Source organism: Oryx dammah, unplaced genomic scaffold (genome assembly GCF_014754425.2).
Source record: "Oryx dammah isolate SB20612 unplaced genomic scaffold, SCBI_Odam_1.1 HiC_scaffold_28, whole genome shotgun sequence".
In the NCBI taxonomy this organism is placed as follows: Eukaryota; Metazoa; Chordata; class Mammalia; order Artiodactyla; family Bovidae; genus Oryx; species Oryx dammah.
Window position 1 is genome coordinate 117125312 of NW_024070212.1, and position 10574 is coordinate 117135885.

Below are 10574 nucleotides of genomic sequence, written 5' to 3' on the forward strand. Positions count from 1 at the left end.
CTAGTCAAGATTATGGTTTTTCCAGTAGTCATGTACGGATGTGAGAGTTGGACTGTGAAGAAGGCAGAACACCGAAGAATTGATGCTTTTGAACTGTGGTGTTGGAGAAGACTCTTGAGTGTCCCTTGGACTGCAAGGAGATCCAACCAGTCCATTCTGAAGGAGATCAGCCCTGGGATTTCTTTGGAAGGAATGATGCTAAAGCTGAAGCTCTAATACTTTGGCCACCTCATGCGAAGAGTTGACTCGTTGGAAAAGACTCTGATGCAGGGAGGGATTGGGGGCAGGAGGAGAAGGGGAAGACAGAGGATGAGACGGCTTGATGGCATAATGGACTCGATGAAAGTGAATCTGAGTGAACTCCGGGAGTTGGTGATGGACAGGGAGGCCTGGTGTGCTGCGATTCATGGGGTCACAAAGAGTTGGACACGACTGAGCAACTGAACTGAACTGACTCTCTTTCTTCATCTTTTATTCTACTCACTCTCCTCCTCTTTTCCTCATCTTTATTCGTTACTTCTTTATCTCTCTCTGTCATCTATTTTATTTTTGTCATTCCATGGAATACTTAATTTAAATTTGTAAATGAAAGAAAAAGCACAATATGTTGTATGCGACTCTAGATTTCTCATCATTATGTCAATTTAATGGTACAAACAGAAGGGAATCTGTGGATCTTAGAAGATCCTTAATTCTAAATTTGACTAAATCAGGAAAGCTTGTCTGATTTTAGATTGAGTAGAACCCTACAGGTTGGCTTTACCCCTGGTTGATCTTTACACTGAAGATCACTGTACAGTGTTAGAAGTGGTTTATTTGGGGTTTTATCCTGTTAATGATTTGCAAGCTGCTGGTACACAGTAGGTTCTTAGTTCACACCTAACCTACTGCCTGATTACAATTTGAGTTCAGTGTTAACTAGTCATTGAACCCGAAAATATGCATGTTGCAGCTATAGTATTTTTATTGTCCTTAAGTGGAAAATAAACCCATTACATTTCAAGACCATACTGTAGTTTTGACGTTGATTCTATACTAACTTTTATAAGTTTCTACCTTTTTATAATGCAAAAAAAATAGCATTTTTTGTTGCAACTAATTTTGAGAGTGCAGTTCAGTAGTGTTTAGCATATTCACCTCGTTGTATATCAGATCTCTGAACTTTTAGTATCTCAGATCTCCGATCTTGCAATCCTGAAACTCCATGCCCCTAAACAATAGCTCCCTGTTTCCCCGTTACCTCCACCACTGGCAGCCACCATTCTACTTTCTGTCTCTACAAATGTGACTTTTTCAGATGCCCGAGATAAGTAAAACCTACAGCATTTGTCTTTTGGGGTTTGGTTGTTTCACTTAGCATAGTGTCCTCAAGATTTGGCCATTTTGCAGCATCTGACTGTATTTCCATCCTTTTTAAGGCTGAATAGTATTCCATTGCATGTGTATGTGTTGTTTACCTCTTCATCCACCAAAGAACACTTGGGTTACCTCCACTTTTCTATGCAGAAGAGTGTTGCTATGTAAATGGGCATGGAAATATCTCTTAGCAAGACTACCTCTTTTCTTTCTTTTTTTTTTTTTTAAGTATCTATTCAGATGTTTGATTGCATCATATAGTAATTCTTTTTCAGTTTTGGGAAGAACCCTATATTACTCTTCATAGTGGATGCAGCATTTTTCTCCCATCCACAGTGCAAATCATTGCAACTTCTCCACATAATAGCCAACACATGTTCTTTTCTCTTTCATGTCAGCCATTTAATGATTGTAAAGTATTATCTCTTCATTGTTTTTATTTCACTAATGATTAGTGATTTGAGCATCTTCTTATATGTTTGTTGGCAATTTGTAGATCATCTTTAGAGAAATGCCTTCAAGTAATATGAAAATTTTAAATACGGTTATTGGCTTAACTGTAGTAATTTTTATGTATTCCAAATATTATCCTCTTATTGGAGATTTGCAAACATTTTCCCCATCCCACAGGTTGCCTTTCCACACTGTTATTAATATTTAAGTCTTTAATAAACACATTTTTAAGTTTGATGTCATCCCACGTCTATTTTCACTTTTGTTTCATATGCTGTTAGTGTCGTATCCAAGAAACCATGCCTAAATCTAAGATTATTAAGCTTTTCTCTTATGTTTTTTCCATGGATTTAAGAGACTCAGGTCATCCATTTAGGTTTTTATTCCATTAAGGTAGTTTTTGTTCATGATGCAAGGTAAGGGACCAACTTTATACTTGTGTACATACACAGCTAGTTTTCCAATGACATTTGATGAAAAGGCTGTGTTTTCTCCATGGGACATTTGTTGAAGGTCATTTGACTAAAACCGTGAAGGTTCATTTCTGAGCTTCATATCCTGCCCCATTGTTCAACCAGTCTGTCTTTGTGCCAATACCACACTATTTTGATTACTGTAGCTTTTATGTTAAGAAATAAAGAAGTTTGAGACCCCCAAATTTCTTTTCAAGTTGGTTTGGGACTTTCCTGGTGGCTCAGTGGGTAAAGCGTCTGCCTACAATGCGGGAGACCTGGGTTCAATCCCTGGGTCGGGGAAGATCCCCTGGAGAAGAAAATGGCAACCCATTCCAGTACTCTTGCCTGGAAAATCCCATGGACTGAGAAGCCTGGTGGGCCACAGTCCATGGGGCCACAAAGAGTTGGACATGACTGAGCGACTTTCCGTTCCTTCCCTTTGCTCATATAGCCTCCCTGAGACTCTATATGAATTTAAAATGTATTTTCATTTTCTAGAAAAAAATAACATTGTGATTTTGATAAGGGTTTCATTGAATCACAGAACACATTGGGTAATATTGTTATCTTCCAACTTAAGCACTTGGAATATCTTTCATTTATGTTGAATACCTTTAATTTCTTTCAGCTGTGATTTCTAGTTTTATATCCCTAAGTCTTTTGTCCCCTTGGCTAAGTTTAGTCCTTAGTATTTTATTCTTTTTTGATATTTTTGTAAATGGATTGGTTTCATTAATTCCTTTTTATGTAGTTCATTAATAGTGCATATTAGTGCTTCTCATTTTAATGTATTGATTTTATATATTGACACTGCTAAATTTTGTATTTCTAACAGATTTTTCATGGATATTTAGGGTTTTATATATATAATGTCATGTCATCTGTAAATATAGATATTTTAAAATTCTTTATCAACTTGGATCTCTTTTATATCTTTTTCATGCCTACCTGCTCTAGTCAGGACCTCCAGTACTATGTTAAATAGAGGTGGCAAGAGGCATTCTTATTTTATTCCTAATCTTAGAAGAAAAGCTTTTACTAGTGAGTATGATGTTAGCTGTAGGAGTTCATACGTGGATTTCATTTAGTTGAACTTTTTCTTTCATTTTCTATTTGTTTTTTAATATACAATTAAAGGGAATTGAATTGTTAAAACATTCACCTGCATTAATTGAGCTGACCTTTGGATTTTCCCCCAACTTCCTCTTAATGTACTGAGTTACAGTCTTTGATTTCCAAAACCTCACAACTTTTCATAGTATTTACTTACATAGTAGTCAGTAATACTATTTTTATGTATCATGCACATAAATGTTTGTTGTCATCAAAGCAGTTATTTGATAGGAAACAGAATAAATATCTTGTTGTATCACCTTGACTCAAACTTCACACAGAAAAAAAAAAAATCCCTAATACCTTCCCCATACTCTTTATCATTCTTCCTGAGCCCACGCGGGCGCAGGGCTTTGCCACCTCCCATCAAGCAATGATAAGCAGTGACTGAAGGGGCCCATTGCCTCCACTTGGCCTCTTGTCAGCTCACCTTCACTACCATCATCAAAGAGCATTGTTCAAGAAATAATCAAAGTACCAGGACAAATTTCCACCTGGAGAGACTGATTTCAGTGGGAATAGGTTTGGCATCAGTGGCTCAGATCTGACAAACTGTCCCTCGTGGAGGAGCCAGGTCAGTGGTCTGATGAGAATGCGGTGGTTCCTCTTGTGTCAGATGTTTCCAGGGTTCCTGCCCCATCACACCAAAGGCATGGGTGACATTATCAGTAGAGATGATGATCCAGACCTCCAGCCACAGCATCCACCTTCCTAGTCTCAGGATGGAAGACACGAATATTTATATTTATACTAACATTATACTTACCATATAATACACTTATATTTATACTTATGAATACTTACAGTTATAACACAAATGTCATATTTATACTAATAATATATATCAGTTCAGTTCAGTTCACTCGCTCAGTCATGTCCGACTCTTTGCAACCCCATGAATTGCATCACGCCAGCACACGAGGCCTCCCTGCCACAACAGCACTCTTGCCTGGAAAATCCCATGGACTGAATAGCCTGGTAGGCTACAGTCCATGGGGTCTCGAAGAGTCGGACACGACTGAGTGACCACACTTTCACTTTTCACTTTCATGCATTGGAGAAGGAAATGGCAAACCACTCCAGTGTTCTTGCCTGGAGAATCCCAGGGAAGGCAGAGCCTGGTGGGCTGTCGTCTCTGGGGTCGCACAGAGTTGGACATGACTGAAGCGACTTAAAAGCAGCACCAGGCCTCCCTGTCCATCACCAACTCCTGGAACTCACTCAGATTCACGTCCATCGAGTCCGTGATGCTATCCAGCCATCTCATCCTTGGTCGTCCCCTTCTCTTCCTGCCCCCAATCCCTCCCAGCATCAGAGTCTTTTCCAACGAGTCAACTCTTTGCATGAGGTGGCCAAAGTACTGGAGTTTCAGCTTTAGCATCATTCCTTCCAAAGAAATCCCATGGCTGACCTCTCAGAATGAACTGGTTGGATCTCCTTGCAGTCCAAGGGACTCTCAAGAGTCTTCTCCAACACCACACTTCAAAAGCACCAATTCTTCAGCGCTCAGCCTTCTCCAGTGTCCAACTCTCACATCCATACATAACTATGGGAAAAACCATAGCCTTGACTAGACAGACCTTAGTTGGCAAAGTAATGTCTCTGCTTTTGAATATGCTATCTAGGTTGCTCATAACTTTTGTTCCAAGGAGTAAGCATATTTTAATTTCATGGCTGCAGTCACCATCTGCAATGATTTTGAAGCCAAAAAAAAAAATAAAGTCTGACACTGTTTCCACTGTTTCCCCATCTATTTCCCACAAAGTGATGGGACCGGATGCCATGATCTTCATTTTCTGAACATTGAGCTTTAAGCCAACTTTTTCACTCTCCTCTTTCACTTTCATCAAGAGGCTTTTTAGTTCCTCTTCACTTTCTGCCATAAGGATGGTGTCATCTGCATATCTGAGGTGATGGATATTTCTCTCAGCAATCTTGATTCCAGCTTGTGTTTCTTCCAGTCCAGCATTTCTCATGATGTACTCTGCATAGAAGTTAAATAAGCAGGGTGACAATATACAGCCTTGACGTACTTCTTTCCTAATTGGAACCAGTCTGTTGTTCCATGTCCAGTTCTAACTGTTGCTTCCTGACCTGCATACAGATTTCTCAAGAGGCAGGTCAGGTGGTCTGGTATTCCCATCTCTCAGAATTTTCCACAGTTTACTGTGATCCATACAGTCAAAGGCTTTGGCATAGTCAATAAAGCAGAAATAGATGTTTTTCTGGAACTCTCTTGCTTTTCCCATGATCCAGCATATGTTGGCAATTTGATCTCTGGTTCCTCTGCCTTTTCTAAAACCAGCTTGAACATCAGGAAGTTCACGGTTCACATATTGCTGAAGACGGGCTTGGAGAATTTTGAGCATTACTTTACTAGCATGTGAGATGAGTGCATTGTGCTGTAGTTTGAGCATTCTTTGGCATTGCCTTTCTTTGGGATTGGAATGAAAACTGACCTTTTCCAGTCCTGTGGCCACTGCTGAGTTTTCCAAATTTGCTGGTATATTGAGTGCAGCACTTTCACAGCATCCTCTTTCAGGATTTGAAATGGCTCAATTGGAATTCCATCACCTCCACTAGCTTTGTTCGTAGTGATGCTTCTTAAGGCCCACTTGACTTCACATTCCAAGATGACTGGCTCTAGATGAGTGATCACACCATTGTGATTATCTGGGTCATGAAGATCCTTTTTGTACAGTTCTTCTGTGTATTCTTGCCACCTCTTCTTAATATCTTCTGCTTCTGTTAGGCCCATACCATTTCTGTCCTTTGTCGAGCCCATCTTTGCATGAAATGTTCCCTTGGTATCTCTAATTTTCTTGAAGAGATCTCTAGTCTTTCCCATTCTGTTGTTTTCCTCTATTGCTTTGCATTGATCACTGAAGAAGGCTTTCTTATGTCTTCTTGCTATTCTTTGGAACTCTGCATTCAGATGCTTATATCTTTCATTTTCTCCTTGGCTTTTCACTTCTCTTCTTTTCACAGCTATTTGTAAGGCTTCCCCAGACAGCCATTTTGCTTTTTTGCATTTCTTTTCCATGGGGATGGTCTTGATCCCTGTCTCCTGCACAATGTCACGAACCTCATTCCATAATTCATCAGGCACTCTATCTATCAGATCTAGGCCCTTAAATCTATTTCTCACTTCCACTGTATAATCATAAGGGATTTGATTTAGGTCATACCTGAATGGTCTAGCGGTTTTCCCTACTTTCTTCAATTTAAGTCTGAATTTGGTAATAAGGAGTTCATGATCTGAGCCACAGTCAGCTCCTGGTCTTGTTTTTGCTGACTGTATAGAGCTTCTCCATCTTTGGCTGCAAAGAATATAATCAATCTGATTTCGGTGTTGACCACCTGGTAATATCCACGTGTAGTCTTCTCTTGTGTTGTTGGAAAAGGGTGTTTGCTATGACCAGTGCATTTTCTTGGCAAAACTCTATTAGTCTTTGGCCTGCTTCATTCCCCATTCCAAGGCCAAATTTGCCTGTTACTTCAGGTGTTTCTTGACTTCTTACTTTTGCATTCCAGTCCCTTATAATGAAAAGGACATCTTTTTTGGGTGTTAGTTCTAAAAGGTCTTGTAGGTCTTCATAAAACCATTCAACTTCAGCTTTTTCAGCGTTACTGGTTGTGGCATAGACTTGGATAACTGTGATATTGAATGGTTTGCTTTGGAGACAAACAGAGATCATTTTGTCATTTTTGAGATTGCATCCAAGTACTGCATTTTGGACTCTTTTGTTGACCATGATGGCTACTCCATTTCTTCTGAGGGATTCCTGCCCACAGTAGTAGATATAATGGTCATCTGAGTTAAATTCACCCATTCCAGTCCATTTTAGTTCACTGATTCCTAGAATGTCAACGTTCACTCTTGCCATCTCTTGTTTGACCACTTCCAATTTGCCTTGATTCATGGACCTGACATTCAGGTTCCTGTGTAATATTGCTCTTTGCAGCATCAGACCTTGCTTCTATCACCAGTCACATCCACAGCTGGGTATTGTTTTTGCTTTGGCTCCATCCCTTCATTCTTTCTGGAGTTACTTCTCCACTGATCTCCAGTAGCATATTGGGTGCTGACTGACCTGGGGAGTTCCTCTTTCAGTATCCTATCATTTTGCCTTTTCATACTATTCATGGGGTTCTCAAGGCAAGAATACTGAAGTGGCTTGCCATTCCCTTCTCCACATCGATCAGTTGATATATAATATATAAAATACTAAAATAAAATCCACTTCTGGAACTTTCCATCACCTGTACACAGACAAAGAAATTTTTCTAAATCCCATTTCTTGTCCTGCAAAGTTAAATACTATCTTGACTCTAAAATCAAGGTCATTAATTCTTGGTAGAATTTATATACAATAGAGCATTGATTCTACAATAGGATCAGTTCAGTTCAGTCACTCAGTCTGTCCAACTCTTTGCAACCCCATGAACCACAGCACTCCAGGCCTCCCTGCCCATCACCAACTCCTGGAGCTTTCACAAACTCAGGTCCATTGAGTCAGTGATGCCATCAAACCACCTCATCCGCCCTCATCCCCTTCTCTTTCTGCCCCCAATCCCTCCCAGCATCAGGGTCTTTTCCAATGAGTCAACTCTTTGCAAGAGGTGGCCAAAGTACTGGAGCTTCAGCTTCAACATCAGTCCTTCCAATGAACATTCAGGACTGATCTCCTTTAGGATGGGCTGGTTGGCTCTCCTTGCAGTCCAAGGGACTCTCAAGAGTCTTCTCCAACACCACAATTCAAAAGCATCAATTCTTCGGTGCTCAGCTTTCTTTATAGTCCAACTCTCACATCCATACATGACTACTGGAAAAGCCATAGCCTTGACTAGATGGATCTTTGTCGGCAAAGTAATATCTCTGCTTTTTAGTATGCTGTCTAAGTTGGACATAACTTTCCTTCCAAGGAGAAAGTGTCTTTTAATTTCATGGCTGCAATCACCATCTGCAGTGATTTTAGAGCTCTAAAACTAAAATCTGACACTGTTTCCACTGTTTCCTCATCTATTCGCCATGAAGTGATGGGACCAGATGCCATGATCTTAGTTTTCTGAATGTTGAGCTTTAACCCAACTTTTTCACTCTCCTCTTTCACTTTCATCAAGAAGCTCTTTAGTCCTTCTTCACTTTTGCCATAAGGGTGGTGTCATCTGCATGTCTGAGGTTATTGATATTTCTCCCGGCAATCTTGATTCCAGCTTGTGCTTCGTCCAGCCCAGGATTTCTTGTGATGTATTCTGCATAGAAGTTAAATAAGCAGGGTGAGCATATACAGCCTTGACATGCCCCTTTTCCTATTTGGAACCAGTCTGTTGTTCCATGTCCTGTTCTAACTGTTGCTTCCTGACTTGCATACAGATTTCTCAGAAGGCAGGTCAGGTTGTTTGGTATTCCCATCTCTTTTAGAATTTTCCACAGTTTATTGTGATCCACACAGTCAAAGTTTTTGGCATAGTCAATAAAGCAGGAATAGATGATTTTCTGGAACTCTCTTGCCTTTTTGATGATCCAGCAGATGTTGGCAATTTGATCTCTTATTCCTCTGCCTTTTCTAAAACGAGCTTGAACATCTGGAAGTTTACAGTTCACATATTGCTGAAGCCTGCTTGAAGAATTTTGAGCATTACTTTACTAGCCTGTGAGATGAGTGCAATTGTTCGGTAGTTGGAGCATTCTTTGGCATTGCCTTTCTTTGGGATTGGAATGAAAACTGACATTTTCCAGTCCTCTGGCCGCTGCTGAGTTTTCCAAATTTGCTGGCATATTGAGTGCAGCACTTTCATAGCATCATCTTTTAGGATTTGAAATAACTCAACTGGAATTCCATCACTTCCACTAGCTTTGTTCATAGTGATACTTAAGACCCACTTGACTTCACATTCCAGGATATCTGGCTCTAGATGAGTGATCACACCATCGTGATTATCTGGGTTGTTAAGATCTTTTTTGTATAGTTCTTTGTGAAAGAATATGTAGAGGACTTTTTAAAAAGAAAAAGCAAGAGGGACCATTCCTGAAAAAAAGCTAGATATGTTTTAGTGCAAACAGTTGAAACTAGTTTTGTCAAATATCTAAAAAAAAATAATAAGAAAGGAAACTCAAATGGGCAAAATAATTCAGAAAGTTACTAGAATTCATTGTGAATTTAGGAAACTCAAATTAAAAGAAAGCAACATGTATTTAACACACCCAGAAAATGAGGGAATATGGTGAAAACAAAGACTCCCACACTGCTGATTGCAGCCCATTGGTACAATCAGTTTGAGAGAAAAGTGGTCAGATAAGTGTTAATGTAAGAAAGAAGTTTATGCGATGCAGTTGCTCACCAAGGAGAGCAAAATGCTACAACGATTTATAGGAAGAATAAGTCACCCTCCTTTTGCTTTGGCTGTTACAGAGGTAAACAAAACATACTGGAGAACTAGAGAGAAAGGAGAGATTGGCAAGGGTAACCTCTCTGCTCACCTTATTAGACAACACCATGGTCATGGAACACCTTATAGACTGCTTCAGTCGCATGGAACAAGGACCTGTTAAAAGGGAAGCCTTATCTTTTCAGTTGTGTAAAGTAAAGGGATGGCAAAATGAATAAGAATAGAAGAAAATGAGTCTCTATAATGTAAAATTAACATGAAAATTAATGAAATTGAGAAAAAATAGGTCTTTATACTCAAGAATCCTTTTCTAGATATACACTTTAGAGGGGAATAAAATATCCATTGCATAATATGCACTATTGAAAAAACAAATAAAAATGAAGTAAGCTAAATGTCTCTTTAAAGAAGATTCTGCTTGTATATTTTTGAGATTAGTTGTTTGTCAGTTGCTTCATTTGCTATTATTTTCTCCCATTCCGAAGGCTGTCTTTTCACTTTGCTTATAGTTTCCTTTGTTGTGCATAAGCTTTTAATTTTAATTAGGTCTCATTTGTTTATTTTTGCTTTTATTTCCAGTATTCTGGGAGGTGGATCATAGAGGATCCTGCTGTGATTTATGTCAGAGAGTGTTTTGCCTATGTTCTCCTCTAGGAGTTTTATAGTTTCTGGTCTTACGTTTAGATCTTTAATCCATTTTGAGTTTGTGTGTGGTGTTAGAAAGTGATCTAGTTTCATTCTTTTACAAGTGGTTGACCTGTTTTCCCAGCACCGCTTGTTAAAGAGATTGTCTTTACTCCATTG